Consider the following 19,006-nt stretch of genomic DNA (forward strand, 5'->3'; position numbering starts at 1 on the left):
CTTCAGAAGCCAAGTAAAAAAATAAAAACAACACAAAAACAAAAAGAACAATTACAACTAAACCAGTCTGACTTGTCAGGAATTACCAGACCAGAGGAGGTGGTTCTCTCATCTGATGAATATGATAAATCTTAAACATTTGTTTCTTTGACACATTATTTAAATAGTGTGTCTCCACAACTTCACATAGAAATCAGTCTGATCTGTCAGTAATCAGGAAGTTTCAGAGAAATGTATCTCAGATCTGATGGTGCTTCTTCTGTCTGTCCAGTAGATGGTGGTATCTGACTGTGGGATGTGTTGATGGAATTGTGATTTAATTCATGTAACCTTATTGATCAAACAACTCATAAAAACAAGGAGTGCCGCTTCTTGGTTTTGTTATTAATAAGCAACAGAGCTGAGACAATGTTTTCAGGAGATACAGACCTTGAATATTACATATATTCAATCAGTGTTCTCATGGATTAAAATGATAAACAATAAAAATAATTTTCCAAAAAAATATTGTTGGCTCATCTTAGCTCTGGAACAAAATGGAAAGATTTGACATTAATGTTACTGAACCAGTTTTCTTCTTCATTACAGGAAACAAACAGGATGTGATGAAGTTCTACTATCTGTCTACTAGATGGTGATAAACAATGTGGGAACATTTTACATTAAATCAGTCACAGTGTGGAGAAATCAAACAGTTTCTGCTGAACAAAACTGGTCATATTAAAGTGCTGCCTTTGTTTCTTATTGTTTCTAAATGTATTGGAAGACAAATGAACCGAGGAAACTGAAGCCAAACTGAGTTCAGAGGCCTCTTAGCCAGTTGACCAGTTCTGAGGAACCTCCATCAACATTGCTCACAACATTAGTGTGCGATGCTGCTGGAGGAGGAGAGGGGACCCTGCTGCTCTCTACACTTGATGATCTATCCAAATCACACAGAATAATAATCTGACTGATGTAGATCATGCAGGTTTCTGTTTATTTGTATAAAGATCCTTATCATTTTAGATTTATTAACGTGTACAGTGACATTTACTCAGGATAGAATTATATTCATTCTTCTAAAACAAACAACAACAAAAAAAAAAATACAATCAGTGAATGAATGAGAGTGTATCTACCGAACAGCCAATCAAAAAAATTGCACTGCTGTATCCGGGTGAGATTTCGATATTCCGCACATATGCTACAGAAGAAGACAGACACTCTGAGAAATGGGAGCCACTGACCTCCGTGCTGACGGCCTCAAAAAAAAAAAAAAAAAAAAAAAGACATAAACACACCTGCACTAAAATGCTGAATTCAATAAATATCTATATTTGTATGAATTTATGCGTCATTTGTCAGAGCTCAATTTCACTCTGAACTCACTTCAAAACTTGAGAGCCCTGACTGTTAATACGGTCTGTTCTCAGCTCAGCTGGAGTTTTTCTCTGTTCGTCAAAGTGAACTCTGACCTCCATGTCTCAGTGTCTCAGTGTTACAGAAGTCCACTGTGAGTCTCCGTCCCTCCACAGTCCACAGGGACAAACTGACAGTGAAATAATAATAATGTTAACACTCACCGGCCTCAGCCTTCAGTTTCCCTGCTTCTGCTCCGACAGCTTCAAAATGGAGGCTGAACTCTGAACACTTTCACTTTCAGCTGCTGCGGTTACTGGAAGTCACACGACCCTCTGTGTGTGTGTGTGTGTGTGTGTGTGTGTGTGTGTGTGTGTGTGTGTGTGGGTGTGGTCACCAGGGGCACGTGTGGATTCCGCCTTGTTTGATGTGCTGCACTAATGGTGATAAGTATTGGTGGTCTTATCCATCGCCTCCCTCAGTGACCTCAGCTCCGCCCCCCCCCCTTTTTTTTTATTTTTTATTTTGCATTTATTGTAATTTACTTACTTTTTTAAAATTTACTTTTGGCAGTGTTAATATTTTGATAACGTTTTAAAGAAATTTAATAAATATATTTTAACTGCCATCCTGGTTTTTGTCGTGCTTTAAGCCTTTTTCCCTTTTAAGCCTGCTATTTTAAATAAAAATTATCATTATTTGTTGAGAACACGTCTCTGCACTTTTTTATTCAACAAGGAACCTGTTTGTGCCTTCTTTTGTTAATCTCGGGTTTTTGGCGTTGGCGTTGTCTCAACCAGTACTTACATCTACACCACTCCGCTACAGTATGTTAGCATTAAACGGACATAACGGACGGCTAAGATAAAATAATGGCAGTAATTCTGGGTTAAAATGACTTTGTTTGCTATTTTAAATATGTGGGTGTTCAGTCATTTGTGTGCACATGGTGTATGATGTTTAATCCTTATTTGTTAGTTTTACAGGAAGCTTCATCTGGGAGTGACAAACAGCTTGAATGAAGAACATTTCCCTCATTTGGGGAAATCTGCCCATCAAACACTGCACGTTCAGGGAGGGCAGAATAAATAGAAGTGAATAACTTCTGAGCTTTTTACACTTATTCTTTATACGGGGGAATGCAAAGTCTCATTAGGACTCATGTGACTTGGTGAAATGCTGTCTGCAGTCTGTCAGGTCGTTTTAAAGAATTACTGTCAGCTTCAACTGTTTTATATTCAGATAACGTTGATGTTTTCTTATGAAAACAGCTGACATCAGGGAACAGCGGCGGAAAATCATGACACCAAAAAAAAGTGAGAAGTATATGTGGTTTTATTCTGTGGATGACAAAGTTACGCTTTGTCATTTTATTATTCTCTCTTTCGGTCGAAAAAAGCCGAGTCCAGTCGAGGAGAGCCGAATCTTCAGAGAATCCGTGCAGACAGGGGGGTTATTTTGATGGACACACCATGAGGCCAATCACATGAGAGGACAAACTGATGTTTTCACAATAATATTCAGCTGGTAAATTGACATAGATATGACGTTTTACAGGTGACCAAGAAGAGACGTTTTCTTTGCTCTACAACGTAACTTTGTGAAAATAACATGTCTGTGGTTGTTTTCTGATCCCTCCTTCGTTTCTTCATGTCTTCTGTTTGTGTCTCTCTCTCGGAGTGATGTTGTTACTGAAGCCGACTCTGACCCCTCACTGAGCGGGTCGGTGCGGAGGAACACTCCGTTACCTCCGACAGCTGAGCGGTATCGCTTCTCGGCCTTTTGGCTAAGATCAAGTGTAGTATCTGTTCTTATCAGTTTAATATCTGATACGTCCCCTACCCGGGGACCATATATTAAATAGATTTTTGAAACAGGGAGCTGGAATAGGGGCTTGCTCCGTCCACTCCACGCATCGACCTGGTATTGCAGTATCTCCAGGAACGGTGCACTCCCTCTGTGTGTTCAATACAAGTCCTGTTCAGTTCAACATCACCTTAAACACATGATGTTGTCTTCATGTGTGTAACGCTGAGTGTACAGAGTGTTCATGTTCAGCTTATGGTTTTAGAATCAGTGATGCATTCATGTAGAAACATCAGTTTAATGCTGCAGCTGATTTCATCAGGTTATACTCTGCTGACCAGACTGAATCAATAAAGTTTTGTTTCCACACGTCATCGTTTAAATGTTGGTTGTATTTTGCATTTGTCAGCTGAATCTACAGTCACTGGAATTATTTAATTAGTTAATTTACAGTTTAAAAAACAGTTTAATTTAATTAGTTTTGAACAAAGAGCTCCAGCAGATTGTTTGAGCTGAAGAAAACAATGCTGTCTGTTTCCAGATGATGAAGAACTCAGTTCTCAGTTGATGCTCAGTTATCTCCATCTAGTGGACAGATGGTAGAAGTTGATTCCTGAAAAGAGGAAGTTACTTTTCCTCAGATCAAACTTCTTCTCTTCACTTGTTTCCGCATTTGAGGTTTAAACCACTAAATTCTCATTATTAACTAATGCTGTGCCCCGTGTGAGGCTCGAACTCACGACCTTCAGATTATGAGACTGACGCGCTGCCTACTGCGCCAACGAGGCCTGCAACAAGTGGAGCACCCAAAGGACCCCGGGCACGTCGGTGGCACCCAGCACAGCACAGACTAACCTCAGCGGAACAGACCGTTGCCAAAAGGAACATCATCAAAATCAAAAACGTGGCAATTTTCATAAATCTAACCTGCAGGGACAACCAACAACCCAAATCAAATGTTTTTCTTATGTTTGTTTTTATATATTTTATTGTATTTTACGTTGCATATGTTTACTTGTTGGTCTGTAGCAGCAGGGTGGGAGTGGGGGGTTAGCTACAGAGGATGTTGGAGAGTCTCTGTAATCTGCACAACATTAAAATATGACAGTGTTACAGTTGGCTTTGTTTAAAGACAGCATGTATCCTTACTCTGTACTTTTCCACTGAACCTAAGTTTCTGTTTATCACCTGTCCACTGAGCTCCTGTTACACAGTGTGTGTCCTTGAAGGTCCAAAATTATGAGATAACATTTATAGAACTGGTCTACAGACCAGGAGGAGGATGAAACCGTTCTATCTATTCAGCTACAGTCGGTCTGTTACAGTAGATACACACCCACAACAACACTCACACACATTGTTTAACACATTCTTAGAACAAGTCATGGACAGAGGACACTGCAAACTGAACGTTTGCATGTCAACCTGAACGTAACGAGCAGAGTGGTGCAGTGGAAGCGTGCTGGGCCCATAACCCAGAGGTCGATGGATCAAAACCATCCTCTGCTGTTTATACACACTACATGAGATTTTCAGCAGCACTGATTAACAGGAAAACATTGAGAACTCTGTCTGTCATATCTATAATGTTCATTGTTGTAACCTACAGCTGATGAAAACCCAGAAGTACTTTTTTTCTACAACATCTGACTTTAGCAACAAGGAGCTGCTGGGAGACATGAAGACTGTGCAGTTAAGTGACTGGTCAGAGAGAGTGCTGTGTCCTTTTAATGAAACGTATATGAATTTAACTCAACAACCTTAAACTTTATCAATGAGACACTGAACCCAGGATCTCCTGTTTACTAGACAGGCGCTTTGACCAGCTAAGCCACAGCACCACTCTGATGTACAGGGATGTATTTTGGATCTGAAAATACCCCCAACATACGTGGCTGACCATCATGAGTCTGAACAAGGTTTCTTTAGCAGAAAATAAACTCACATTAATGTCCTGAATGTGCTGTGTGTAAATAATGAGGTTCATCAAAACAAAGTCAGAACCAGAGCTCAGGCTGTTGGTACACAAACAAAGAAAGGCATACTTGTGGATTCACAAGATTATATCAGGATCTGACCTTTTCCTGTTCCATCAGTAACCATCAAAGGAGATGCTGATTCTGTGATGTCACAAAGGTTCTAATGACATCACAGAGATCAAAGACTCCTCCCACTTTTTCTCATGACCTCCACCATAGAGTGCGCTCTGTTAATGAAGCTCAAAAGACAAACATGGTACCTTTGAGTTCTGCCCGACAGAAGCAACAACAGAACTGGAACCGTGTGTGGTAGTGTGGCCGAGCGGTCCAAGGCGCTCAATTAAGGCTCCAGTCTCTTCAGAGGCGTGGGTTCGAATCCCACCACTGCCAGTTTGTTTCTTGTCAATGAAAACCAATCCACTAAGTCAGGCACTTTTCATCTCCCTGTGAACAAAAGTTACAGTGACAGACGATACCAACACCAGCTGGGCTGAAATGAGAAACATCACAGTCAGCCTTTTCAGACCCAGGTAGGTTTGGAGGTCTACCAGGTCCAATTCTCTCCAGATGTCCCCAAACACACGTTTCCCCTCCAGGTTTGTCATCTCCAGTATAATTCCCTCAAGGAAAAAGAGTTGGAAGCTGTGCTGGGAGCTTTGCTGTGTGTGGTTGTTGTGGCCGAGTGGTTAAGGCGATGGACTAGAAATCCATTGGGGTTTCCCCGCGCAACCAACCGTTGCCAACAACGTTGGTTTGGGAAGCCTTTCAATGTCGCTCCAGTTGTGCTTCTGAGCAAGCTATTAGCTTTTAAAACAAAATTTATTTTAAAGTCACAAGAGCATCTGAATCTCCAAAGAAATAAGGTTCCAAAATAACTATACTAAATAAATAAGACAAAATAAATTAATTGACCATTAACTGTTATTTTTATTTTTTTCCAAAATAAGCTTTTCCTCTGGAGCCACAGGTTGCCGACCCCGGCCCTAATCTAAGTGATTTCCATGTATTCTTCATTGTGAGACAATGTTAAGGAAGGAATTAAAGTTATGTAAATATAATGATACATTATATCATCTATATTAATTTACATTATCTGAAATTTTTTGTCAGGCTTCCTCTCTTGCCTTGTTTGCAGAAACACTGTTGCAGTGTTGCTATTCTCGTTCTTGCGTCCATGGCCTGGAAGTGGAACTAAAGGTGTGTCCCTATCACCGACCTTGATAATGAAAACTGAGCACCAGTCAGTGCGCTGATCCTCTAAGATGAGTCCTAACAACATGAATCAGCTGTCCCATATTTTAATGCCGTGCATATTACAGATATTCTCTAACCTGCTCTGGAGCTCTCTCACTGGGAAACTTGGTCAAAAATGACTAGCCGTTGTTGGCAGGATTCAAACCTACGCAGGGAAACCCCAATGGATTTCAAGTCCATCGCCTTAACCACTCGGCCACAACAACCATTAGCTGCATAGGTTTCCTAAATAAATAAAGTAACAAAAGTAATCATTAACAGCCCTTCAAGAAGGGGGACCAGAGGGTGTGTGCTAACGACAGGCTCATCACACACCGGCATGAAGCTGGCCCCCCAACCCCCCAAAAAAGTCAGAGAAATAGTCTGAGGAGGGGTTCCAGGTCAGTATCTGGAGGATTTTGCAGATGATGTGCTCCTTTCAGCACCATCAGCCTGAGAACGACAGCACTCATTGGATCGGTTCACAGCTGAGTGTGAAGCAGCAGTGGAGCAGTGGAAGAGTGCTGGGCCCAAAACCCACCTCTGCTGAGGCAGTGATGCAAATAACAAACTACATTGAGCAATGTTTACTGCCTTTTCTGCCACTACATGTTGATGTTACCACAGCTGTGCTGTCCCTTTCCTCTACACCTCCACTGATGTGATTAAATTTTCCATTAACTGTTGGATAGCTTTTCATCTCTCATTTCAGCATTGAACCCGGGGCCTCATACATGCAAAGCATGCACTCTACCGCTCAGCTACATCCCCTGCTTGGTGGGCAGCTTTAGCTAACCAGATGGCTGCTGAGCTCCTGTGACAGCATCTGTCTGATGAAACCTTTTGGATGAGATGAGGCCGTTGATAATGCTGCCTGTCCTGCTGAATTTAGGTCACCTGCACTTTTGGAAACAGTCAGAGCTCCAGACACAATAACTGATTGTAAAACTAAAGAAAAATACTTTAAACATGAGCTCTGTGTCACATTCATGCAGCTTGTGTACAAACAGACACCTGAAACACCTCCTGTGTGGAGAGTGGAGTGTGTCTTTGGATGAAAGATACACTGTTTGGTTCTGAGCTGATCATTTATAATCAATCAATGAATGTCATGCCATGTTGCAATTATAAATGCCTTAATTCTTGTCTCCTGTGAAAAGTGGTCAATCACCAAATTTCCTTCTGCTAAACACAAAATTACAGTTTCTCTTGTTCACAGACTGCAGGTAAAAGCTGTAGTACAGGAAGTGTCCTGGGTTGAAATCCCAGTCGAGCCCATAATGTCTTGTAGCCAACAGAAGTGCCTCACTCTCATGACTCTTACCAAAGTTTGTCTCCGATGAAAAGGCACTCACCAATTTCCTTCTGCTAAACACAGGACCATGCAACAACATTAACAGGTTCTCTTGTCTACTGCAGCCAGGGCCTCAAAGCCTCGGTCTTCTGATCCAAAGTCAAACACCTTGTCCTTTGGGCCATGTGGGGTCTGAGTGTGGCCCATTTTAATGCCCTGTTGTCAGTTTATTGTCTGTTCTTGTCATATTTCATTTCTTGAAAACCCAGAGGTGGATGATGGAAACCATCCTTTGCTAAGGCAGTGATGCAAATAACAAACAATGTGCTACATTGTACCTTTTCACAAAGCATAGCTTGCAGTTGCAGTAAAGTTGGTGATAATCCATGCTAATCCATTGTGCTCTGCACGTGTGGGTTCGAATCCCATCCTCGTCAGTGTTCATCGTTCCTCGTTGGAAAAAAATGAAAGATCTGACAACAGTTTTGAAAGTAGATGCAGTCCATCTATATTTAGAGAATGTTCAAGAAGGACCAACATGGACAGTCAGGATTCAAACCCACTACACACTGAATGGTCTGCAGCTCAGCTGCCTCATACACAGCTAACTGCAATGGTGAGAGTGTGGTGCTGGTAACACCAAGGTCATGGGCTCAATCCCAATACTGACCACATGCAGCATCTCAGAACATGATACCTTTCACTCTGTCTGTATGAAACCCCATAGACTTCAACACACTTTGACTTGACTTTCCAACCAGTGAAGCCGGTAGACTGCAGGTGGAAGTCTCAGTACTTTTTAAAACATGCACAATAAAAATAAAACAAAATAATTAAAAGCAATTTAAAGAAAAGTCAGACCGAACCTGAATGCTCCATCTGGACTCAGGTTCTGATTGGACCTCAGCTGATGTTAATCAGTGTAATCAGAGCAGAGAGCAGCTCCGGTATGAAACCAGAATCATTGATCCCCCACGCAACACAGATGCATACGTCACACTCTCTCATGTTTGCTTCAAATGGTGAGCTCAGCACCACAAAAGTAGTACAAAGAAGTACCAAGATGTACAGAGGATCTGAAAATATTGCAAAGTAAGTGGCTGACCATCATGACTCCTACCAAAGTTTGTCTCCTGTGAAAAGCAGTCAATCACCAATATCCCTTCTCCTCAGCACAGCATGAGCCACAAAACTACCATTGCTCTTGCTTCAGTTGCCAAGATACTGCAACTAACAACCAGACAGCAAACCTCACACAGCTCCATAGTGTAACAGTTAGCACCCTTATTGATTGAAAGGCAACAGATGGGCTCGTCCGGGATTTGAACCCGGGACCTCTCGCACCCTAAGCAAGAATCATACCCCTAGACCAACGAGCCATGTGGGCTGGGGAGGTCATGACAAAAAAGTGGGAGGAGTCTTTGATCCCTTTGATGTCATTCGAACCTTTGTGACATCACAGAATCAGCATCTCCTTTTGAACGTTTGTGGGTTGTTTTTTTTTTTTTGATTAACCTCATTATTTACACACAGCACATTCAGGACATTAATGTGACAGTTTATTATATGCTAAAGAAACGATGGTCAGCCACGTATGTTGGGGGTATTTTCAGATCCAAAATACATCCCTGTACATCGGAGTGGTGCTGTGGCTTAGTTGGTCAAAGCGCCTGTCTAGTAAACAGGAGATCCTGGGTTCCAATCCCAGCAGTGCCTCATTGATAAAATTTAAGGCTGTTGAACTCATGTAAGTTCTGTTAAAAAGACACAGCACTCTCTCTGACCAGTCAGTTAACTGTCACAGTCTCTTTGGAGCAGCCTGAAGTTTTGTGGAAGAGGTGAAACCAAACCAGATACTATCCAGCAAAAACAGCTGAGCAGAGTGCTGTGGATTTGCTGTGGATTTGTGTTGAACAGGCTTTGATGTCATTAGAACATTTGTGACATCACAGAATCAGTATTCAGGGGTGCTGATTTATATTGGTGGGAGCGTTGATAGATTGTTGGAGCTGCTTTGAAGAATTTCCAGGATGGCCGAGCGGTCTAAGGTCGCAGTCTCTCCTGGAGGTGTGAATTCAAAGCCCACTTCTGACAGAAACTGCTTTTCTTTTCTCGACTGCTGTAAGATGTGTTTGGGGACAAAGTTTTGACCACCCACACTTCAGGCAGGCCATCAGGCAGTCTTTACTGTAAGGCCACTTTCAGACTGCTCAAATGGTAGAGCGCTCGCTTAGCATGTAGAATGTAGCATGTAGAATTAGAATTATCCTCAACATCTCAAAAGTTAGGTTCGCTCAGCTGGTTAGAGCGTGGTGCTAATAACACCACAGTCATGGATTTGATCCCCATTCTGAGATAAATGACGTTTTCCTGTAAATCAGTGCTTCAGAAATGTTGAAATGGAAACATAAATGTTACTGAGTGTTATTTTCCCGTTTGTTTTTACTTTTTCTATGATACAGACACAGACGGTTTCAGAGAACAACTGCAGAGAAACTGGCAGCACTGATGCTAAGCTGATTAAAGTGTCTGTCTTGTAAACAGGACATCCTGCGTTCAAACCCCAGCAGAGCTTTGCTCTCAGTGGAGTTCCTGCTCATCACTGAAACAAACTGATGAAAACCATCACTTCCTGTATTACAGCTTTTACCTGCAATATCTGGACAAGAGTGGTTGTTGTTGGTTCTGATGAACGTTGTGATAATCCCTGCAGGTCAGATTTATGAAAGTTGTCCCGTTTTTGATTTTGATGATGTTCCTTTCCTTTTGGCAACGGTCTGTTCCCCTGAGGTTAGTCTGTGCTGTGCTGGGTGCCCCCGACGTGTCCTTTGGGTGCTCCGCCTGTTCCAGGCCTCGTTGGCGCAGTAGGCAGCGCGTCAGTCTCATAATCTGAAGGTCGTGAGTTCGAGCCTCACACGGGGCACAGTTTTAGTTAATAATGAGGAGTTAGTGGTTGTATTTAAACCTCAAATGCGGAAACAAGTGAAGAGAAGAAATTTGATCTGAGGAAAAGTCACTTGCTCTTTTCAGGAGTCAACTTCTACCATCTGTCCACTAGATGGAGATAACTGAGCATCAACTGAGAACTGAGTTCTTCATCATCTGGAAACAGACAGCATTGTTTTCTTCAGCTGGAGCTCTTTGTTCAAATCTACATTGAGATTCAGAGCCAAATGTTTTTCCTTTCCTGGATTTACTTCATCATTTCAGTCACTCTGTGGATTCAGCTGACAAATGCAAAACACAACCAACATTTAAACGATGACGTGTTGAAACAAAACTTTATTGATTCAGTCTGATCAGCAGAATATAACCTGATGAAATCAGCTGCAACATTAAACTGATGTTTCTACATGAATGCATCACTGATTGTAAAACCATAAACTGAACATGAACACTCTGTACACTCAGCGTTACACACATGAAGACACCATCATGTGTTTAAGGTGATGTTGAGCTGAACAGGACTTGTATTGAACACACAGAGGGAGTGCACCGTTCCTGGAGATACTGCAATACCAGGTCGATGCGTGGAGTGGACGGAGCAAGCCCCTATTCCATCTCCCTGTTCCAAAAATCTATTTAATATATGGTCCCCGGGTAGGGGACGTATCAGATATTAAACTGATAAGAACAGATACTACACTTGATCTTAGCCAAAAGGCCGAGAAGCGATACCGCTCAGCTGTCGGAGGTAACGGAGTGTTTCTCCGCACCGACCCGCTCAGTGAGGGGTCAGAGTCGGCTTCAGTAACAACATCACTCCGAGAGAGAGACACAAACAGAAGACATGAAGAAACGAAGGAGGGATCAGAGAACAACCACAGACATGTTATTTTCACAAAGTTACGTTGTAGAGCAAAGAAAACGTCTCTTCTCGGTCACCTGTAAAACTTCATATCTATGTCAATTTACCAGCTGAATATTATTGTGAAAACATCAGTTTGTCCTCTCATGTGATTGGCCTCATGGTGTGTCCATCAAAATAACCCCCCTGTCTGCACGGATTCTCTGAAGATTCGGCTCTCCTCGACTGGACTCGGCTTTTTTTCGACCGAAAGAGAGAATAATAAAATGATACTTTGTCATCCACAGAATAAAAACCACAACTGAACACACACATATTTAAAACAGCATTCTAAGTCATTTTAACCAGCATTCCTGCCATCATTTTATCTTAACATAAAATCCGTTATGTCCGCTTAATGCTAACATGCAATAGAAAACGCCATAGACCGGCTAACGGGATTAGCATCAGTACCGCGATCATTTTAAAGAGTCACTGAACTTATTTCAACTCAAACATGGCAGTGTTACTAAAGTAACACGGGACAAATGTAACACTCAGAATCGGATCAATGAAAACGCACCAAATGACGTCACCACATTCAGCAAGCAATACTCCTCAGAACAGAGAAAAATCTGGTGACTACGTCACACTTCCACTAAGTTATTTCCGGAAAATTGCGTAACCTGGAGTAAATGTTGGAAATCCCTGTCTGTGTGCTGTGACCCAGCTTCTTTGTCTGAGGGTCCTCTTTGAAAAGATCCTCACTGATGACTTTGCTTTCAGTCACATCTGTCCTCATTCAACTGATTCATCAATTAACTGTTGATAGAAACTGTTTGTTCATTCTCTCATTTCAGCATTAGGAAGCAATGCCTGCTATAAAAGGCATTCATGTGGGAGACCTAGAATCCATGATGTGTTACACTAAGAGCTCAGTCATCATCAGCCATCACATTCACCTGATTTTGTACACAGGCTGGATCCAGAGCAGAGCTGGGCATTATACAACGCGCACGATTGCTACTTTGGCCCTTGAGGTCCAGGAAAAACTGCACTGTTGTACTTATGAGGCAAAAGATTTCCTCCAAATTTCAAGTTGTACATCTGCTATTACAGGAAATGTTTAAAATTACAGTGTGCCATTTATGAGTCAGTATGTTCTGTTCATTAATGTTTAAGCTTCAGTCTCCTTATGCTTAGTTAACGTTTCTTAAACAGGGTCTGTTTTTGTCCATTTTTTTAGTTTTACTTCAGAATTATGTAAATTGTTCTTTGTTGTGACATTGTTTCTGTTAATTAAAAGAAAAGAAAAATCTTGTTTAATACGTTTGTCCTTTTCTGTTTGATCCCCAACAGTGCTCATCAGTTTAATATATAGAAAACCTAAAGTAGGATTTGATTCCATAACAGCAGGACAAAGTGTGTCATTAATCTTCTGGATTCTACAGACTGAGTTCATGTTCTGATAGATTTATTTTACAGCTGTAGTAACAATACATCTCCAGCAGGTGGAAGTATTGCTGCTCAGATGTCATGTACACTGTGGGACACACAATACTCACAGAGGACTTTATTGTGCTGCAGTGAGATGTATAAAAAGCTCCAGTTCTACAGTCAGAAGATGTCCAGTCTGAAGGTGGATGAGTTCTGACTGCAGAAGAAAGTTTCAGAGCGTCTTCCAATGGCTGATTATTGATCTGTGATCAGGTTATGAGCTATAAACACTGATCATCTTCATTACAAACCAATTCCAAACAATATGTAAACTCCATGTCTGAATAGAGGTGGATGTGTGAACGTGTGTTAAAATCAGAGAGAATTTACACTCATTCAACTCAAATCCAGGAACATCCCAAACATGACTATTAGTCCTGTCTGAGAGTTTCCTCCACTGACAGCAAACATACTGTATATCCATACTGATCACTGTGATCAGGTTTGAATCATCTCTGTGAGAATCCCACATGAAGCTGTCAGTCCTGCTGGATACACACACATCCCACTGAACACATTTTACCTCACTATCATATGAAGAAATATCACAAACCAGATGAACTTCTCAATGTGATGATCAGAGAGCCTTTAGATTTCATCATCATATGATAGAAACATCCAAACAGCTCCATCTGCTGGTTCTGCCCTGTTTTATGAATGTGTCCCAAACTGCACACACACTGAAATACACAATAAAGCTCTAACGGAGATGATCAGAATCAGAAACACTTTATTCAAAATTCTGCTGTTTGGTGTCTTCTCTTCTAACAGTTCAGGAGTTGTAAAGTGGGAATGAATGATTTTCTGGATCTTTCCGTCCTACATGGTAAATAGATGAACAGTCCACCGCTGTGGTTTCTCTGATCCACTATGATGGTATGAAGTGGATGGTCCGAGTATTTTAGGATGCTCTCTGCCTTCCTCTGTGTGGATCACTACGCAAACCAATTCCTATGTAAAAATCGCTATTTTGTCAAGTTTCAGTCCAAAAGTAGAAAACAGGACGTTGACTTGCTGTAAAATGTCTCCTGTTGATTTACGGTCACACAGCTGATCAGCTGACTTCCGGTCCTCTGAGGTGGAGAGAAATGAACTGATCTGTAGATACTGAGGAGACAGAACTTCACAACTCTGATAGAGAAGCTGGATGCTGCTGTTGTGCCTTTAAACTGGAAAAGTGATGTAGCAGTATAGAGGGCGCTGTGATTAATTAGGTACACCTGGCGGCCGTTACCTGGTCATGCTTTAAAGGAGGCAGCGTTCTCTTGCCCTTCCTGCACCCTCCCTGATTCACTTCCGGGTCAGCCGTGTTGTTAGCAGTCCGGCGGCACTGCTTGCTCTGCAGGTTCTGCTGACTGCCGAGTTTGGATGGATGGCGACTAACTGTGCGGGTTTCTCTCTCTAGCTCTGTGTCAGCATTTGACGCACTTCCGGGACCCTCTAACTGGCTGAGGCTGCCACGGACGAGTACTACCGTCACCGCTGGCTTCTGGAGCGGTTGCTGCTTTGTCTCCTCCCGGTTGCTGCTTTGTCTCCTCCCGGTTGCTGCTTTGTCTCCTCCCGGTTGCTGCTTTGTCTCCTCCCGGTTGCTGCTTTGTCTCCTCCCGGTTGCTGCTTTGTCTTCGTCCCCTTCGGCTGCACTGTTCTCCTGCTGCTTTGCCTACTTCGGCAGTGTTGCCTCCTGCGCAGGCTGTAGTGGTGTGTCGGCTCGGACTCCGGCTTAACTGCGCAGCTTATTTGAATGACTGTGGCTTGGTGACAGGCAACCTTGTACTCTTTACTGTCACCAGCACCAACTTGGTCGCGTCCATGGCAGACGCCTGGACCTGACTTTTAAGGATTTCCTGTATGAGTGATGCATGGGGTTTAATTTGGGGTTGATTATTTAGTTTCGTTTATTTCTATTCTGTTTTCTTGTATTAAGTCGTTTATTTGGATTTAGTGGGTTAATTTATAACTACTTTTGGTTTCTTTTGAGTAGTGATTCATTTCTTTTGTTTTCTTGGATTGTTTTCTTTGAATTAGTAGCTTTGTATTAATTTCTTTGGGCAGTGTTTAAGTATTTAAAATATTTCTTTTTGTACACTTTATTTTGATTTAACCTGCCCATTATTTAATTACTTGGTATTTGCTTTGATTGCATTTGGTTAATTGTATTTTTTTGTGTTCCAGGGTCAGAGGCCAGTGGTGGTGACTGGTGGTGGTGTCCCCCCCTCGTTTGGTGTGCTGTGGTCCCTGGTGGTGGTCACTCCTGTGTGTGTGTGTGTGTGGGTGATTTATTCTGATTTTTTTAATTTGGGGGAACTCCCCAGTCACTCTTTACATAGCCTCTGCCCTGATTGGTTAGTTTATTTTTCTTTTCGTGCATAACTCATTTTTATTGATTTTTAAACTGGTTTCTCAATAAAACCTATATGTTTAATACCACGAACCACGTCTCCAGCATTTTAGTGGAACGTACCTGTGTGTCCTTATCAAAACTCTCTGGGTGAAATTCCCAGGGTGGCGTTGTCGTGCAACAAGTAATTCTGTCAAACGTATTGGGTTAAATTGCCCCTCCGAGCCCCCGCCGCCACAGTGAGATAACACTTGTTATGTGATTCTTTATACTTGTCTATGTCATAGAAGTCATGTAAACCAGAGAGTGTTAAAGGAACTGAGGTTCTACTAACTCCTCATTATTAACTAAAGCTGTGCTCCGCGTGAGGCTCCAACTCGCGTGAGGCTGGTTCACCCCGCACAACACGGGCTGAACCAGCCACACACCGGGCAGGCCGGTACATGATGCACAGCACAGAAGTGCAAAGCTCTGGAATAAATCCTATTTTAGCCACTCTCCCTTTTTTCAGAGGCTGTTTGAATCAACACATGATGATTAACACACATCCATGTTAAAAATGACAATCTTTTCTCTTTTTGATTCCCCATTCTTCATTGACACATCTCTCTGCACAGCTACAATTACAGTTTCAATCAGACTGTATTAGCTGTTTATTGATTTGCTGGCTGTTTGCTGCACTGTTAAAAAGGAGGCTTGACTATTTTTTTACAAAGTGAAAACATAAAACCCCCCAAAAAACATTTTGTATTTTGAAGTATTCCTTTCTCGAAAGGTGACCTGACTTTGAGATTAATGCTTTAAAATGCAGGCACTGGATGTTTAAAAGGAAACTTTTTTTTACAAATGAACAGCAAGCTTGTACTCAGGTGATTTGCGTTTGATAGATTAACATCTGACTGTATCCTCATCTAACTTCCTCTACAGAAGTTCCATTAAAAGGACACAACAGTCTCTCTGACCAATCAGTTAACTGCACAGTCTTCATGTCTCCCTTTGGAACAGCCTGACGTTTTGTGGAAGAGGTGAAACCAAACCAGATACTATCCAACAAAACCAGCTGAGTACAGTGCTGTGGACTTGAACCAGGAACAGACAGTGAAACAGGCTGAATGATTTCACAACCAATGCAGATAAAGGTCTGCAAATGCAAATCTCACACAGAGCAATGTAGAACACTGTTTATGATCTGCATCTTTGCTTTCTTCTGTTCACACAGTACCTTGGAATATGAAAGACCATATTTTATATATTAATATATATATTATATATTCATGTTTAACATTCGTTTTTACTGTGTGCTGCAAAAATAATTTTTCCAAATAATGGAAAAATAAAAAACTAATATCAATATAATTATCCTGAAATAAATATCCTGAATATTTAAAAGGCAAATTTTTTACAAATGAGCTACGAGTTTGTAGTCGTGTGATTTGTGTTTGATAAATTTGCGTCTGACTGGATCCTCATCTAACTTTCTCTACTGAAGTCCCATTAAAAGGACTCAGCAGTCTCTCTGCACAGTCTTCATGTCTCCCTTTGGAGCAGCCTGAAGTTTTGTGGAAGAGGTAAACCAACAAAAACAGCAGAGTACAGCTGTGGACTGAAACAGGCTGAATGATAAAGGTTGTGTATGTCAGCTGCTTCCTTGTTGCTAAAGTCACGTGTCCCCCGGCCCCTCCCCCCTGTGTTCTGTCCCAGTGGGCGTGTCCTCTCTCCTAATGAGGCACACCTGTCCTGCATTTCCCGCCAATCAGCCCACATAGATTCCCTCCTCGGACTTCTCTTCGCTGCCGTAGTGTCCTGCCTCTTCTTATTGTTCCAGCTGCTCACGGTCACTGTTTTTGTTTGTGTTTTTTATTATTATTATTATTATTTGTGTTTTTTTAATAATTTAATTATTATTATTATTATCGTGTCTTTTCTCTGTTTCCGTTCAGGTTCTCCGGTGTCTCTCAGTCAGCCTCTCTCTTGGTTCCCTGTTTGTTCAGTCTCGCATTTTGTTTTCTCTCTCTGTTGTTACTTTGTTAGTTTTTCAGAAAGTCGAGCTCAGTCTGTGTTTCCTCTTTTTGTTGGACTTGTGTATCCCTACCGGACTATTTCTGTTGGACTCTAACTGTAGATAAATACTCGGTTTTACCGGAACTGTTTCTCCAGCTCCACCTCGCTGACAAACAGCAGCAGTACAACAACAAACCAAAAACAGGTTGGAGCGGTTTTAATGTTTCATACTTTGGACTCTGAAGTTATGAGGATGTGACTTTTCCTCAGATCAAACAGACACCAGGACTGATGAGGGAGAACAAGCAGCTTCTTCTCTTCACATGAAGCTGGAAAGTGTCAGAAAGTCTCCCTGAAGTGAGTTCAGCAGGTGAGAATCTGTAAATGTGTGAACAGGATCACTGTGATCACATTGTGTTGTTTCACTGTTTGAATGGACAGGAGAACTTTTCTGGATGCTGATTGGCTGCTTTCATATGTGTACAAATAATAGTTTCTCTTGGAGTTAAAGGATGATTTGAAGAAAAGTTGTATTAATGGCCATTAAACAAATCAACAGAGCACTGATCTTCACTGTGTGTCTGCCTGCATTTGTCGTCATACTTTGACACCACAGTTGTGCCAACTGACAGTTTAATGACAGAACTGGTCTGACAGCTCAGATAATGACTGAGGCGTTACCTTTTGACTTTTTTCTTTTTTTTAAGATCAACATCAATAATTATCACTGACATAGACAGACTTGTCTGCACTGAAACTGTTTGATTTCTAAAACACAGTATAGTAAAAGGCATAGTAAAATAGGTGTATTAATTTATTTTACCAAGTTTTTTTTCTTTACATCAAAACAGTTGTGCTGAATTTGAGAACAAATACAAATTTTGTGATAAATAATTAGTAACACATTTGTGACTATAAATCAATAACCAAATGTAGAGTTGCTGTCACAGATTAAGATGGTTTGCCTTAGTAATTATTTCTTCCATGTTAATGAGCCAGGAGAGAACTAATGTCCTGTGATGGGTTAGTTGGAGAGGATCAGATCTGTACATATCTAATGACCATGATTACTGAGATCAGACTGTACCTAAGACGATGACTCCACTTGGTGTAAAGTAAGTCTGATTGTAATGAAGTCTATGGGAAAATAACTACACTTAATTAGTAGCAGCAATCTCTTGGGATTATTTACTGTCTGACTTCAAGACTTTATGGTTCTTTCAGGTGTCAACAATAGCAAACATTAAACGGGAAACAGAACTGGGAATTGTTATCTCCTGAAAATTGGACAAATATTAATCCAAAAATGACCACCACAGCTTCACAACAATGGCATTTTTTTTAAGACCAAATCAAAACTCCAAATTTTTAATTTAAACTTTTTTTTTATACATTTAAAATATACCTGTCACAGATGACTTTGTGTTGACTTAAAAAAAATTTAACATAATTTCTTTTGTGTTCTCAGGGACAGGCAGACATGTGAAGACAACCCCAGATTATTACCATTTATTACTTATCTGTCAATATTTTATCTGTAATTAGTAGAGAACAGTTTCTTCACTTAATTCTTGTTCTAATATAAAATAAAATTCACTGATTAAAGTCAAGAAATTTCAAATTTAAATTCAGATTTAATTTTTTTTTTAAGTTGCTTAAATGATCACAAATAATACATCTAAGTGAAACAACTTATTTTTTTAACAACTTTAATGATGAAGTTGATTTCC

The 19,006-nt window shown here is 41.1% G+C and overlaps 8 non-coding genes across 8 annotated transcripts; 4 read left to right on the forward strand and 4 right to left on the reverse strand.

Annotated features, from left to right (window-relative positions):
* The first annotated feature begins 3,107 nt into the window (after positions 1-3,107).
* Positions 3,108-3,298, forward strand: LOC115057809 (U2 spliceosomal RNA). Its single transcript, XR_003841960.1, has one exon. It is a non-coding gene; the product is annotated as a U2 spliceosomal RNA (small nuclear RNA).
* A 564-nt stretch (positions 3,299-3,862) lies between these two features.
* On the reverse strand, positions 3,863-3,935 carry trnam-cau (transfer RNA methionine (anticodon CAU)). The gene has a single exon. It is a non-coding gene; the product is annotated as a tRNA-Met (tRNA).
* Positions 3,936-5,434: 1,499 nt separating this feature from the next.
* trnal-aag (transfer RNA leucine (anticodon AAG)) lies at positions 5,435-5,516 on the forward strand. The gene has a single exon. It is a non-coding gene; the product is annotated as a tRNA-Leu (tRNA).
* A 988-nt stretch (positions 5,517-6,504) lies between these two features.
* On the reverse strand, positions 6,505-6,586 carry trnas-uga (transfer RNA serine (anticodon UGA)). The gene has a single exon. It is a non-coding gene; the product is annotated as a tRNA-Ser (tRNA).
* Positions 6,587-8,960: 2,374 nt separating this feature from the next.
* Positions 8,961-9,032, reverse strand: trnap-agg (transfer RNA proline (anticodon AGG)). Its single transcript has one exon. It is a non-coding gene; the product is annotated as a tRNA-Pro (tRNA).
* Positions 9,033-9,295: 263 nt separating this feature from the next.
* On the forward strand, positions 9,296-9,369 carry trnat-agu (transfer RNA threonine (anticodon AGU)). Its single transcript has one exon. It is a non-coding gene; the product is annotated as a tRNA-Thr (tRNA).
* A 1,134-nt stretch (positions 9,370-10,503) lies between these two features.
* Positions 10,504-10,576, forward strand: trnam-cau (transfer RNA methionine (anticodon CAU)). Its single transcript has one exon. It is a non-coding gene; the product is annotated as a tRNA-Met (tRNA).
* A 562-nt stretch (positions 10,577-11,138) lies between these two features.
* LOC115058369 (U2 spliceosomal RNA) lies at positions 11,139-11,329 on the reverse strand. The gene has a single exon (XR_003842056.1). It is a non-coding gene; the product is annotated as a U2 spliceosomal RNA (small nuclear RNA).
* Positions 11,330-19,006: the final 7,677 nt, after the last annotated feature.

Source organism: Echeneis naucrates, chromosome 2, assembly GCF_900963305.1.
Source record: "Echeneis naucrates chromosome 2, fEcheNa1.1, whole genome shotgun sequence".
Taxonomy (NCBI): Eukaryota; Metazoa; Chordata; class Actinopteri; order Carangiformes; family Echeneidae; genus Echeneis; species Echeneis naucrates.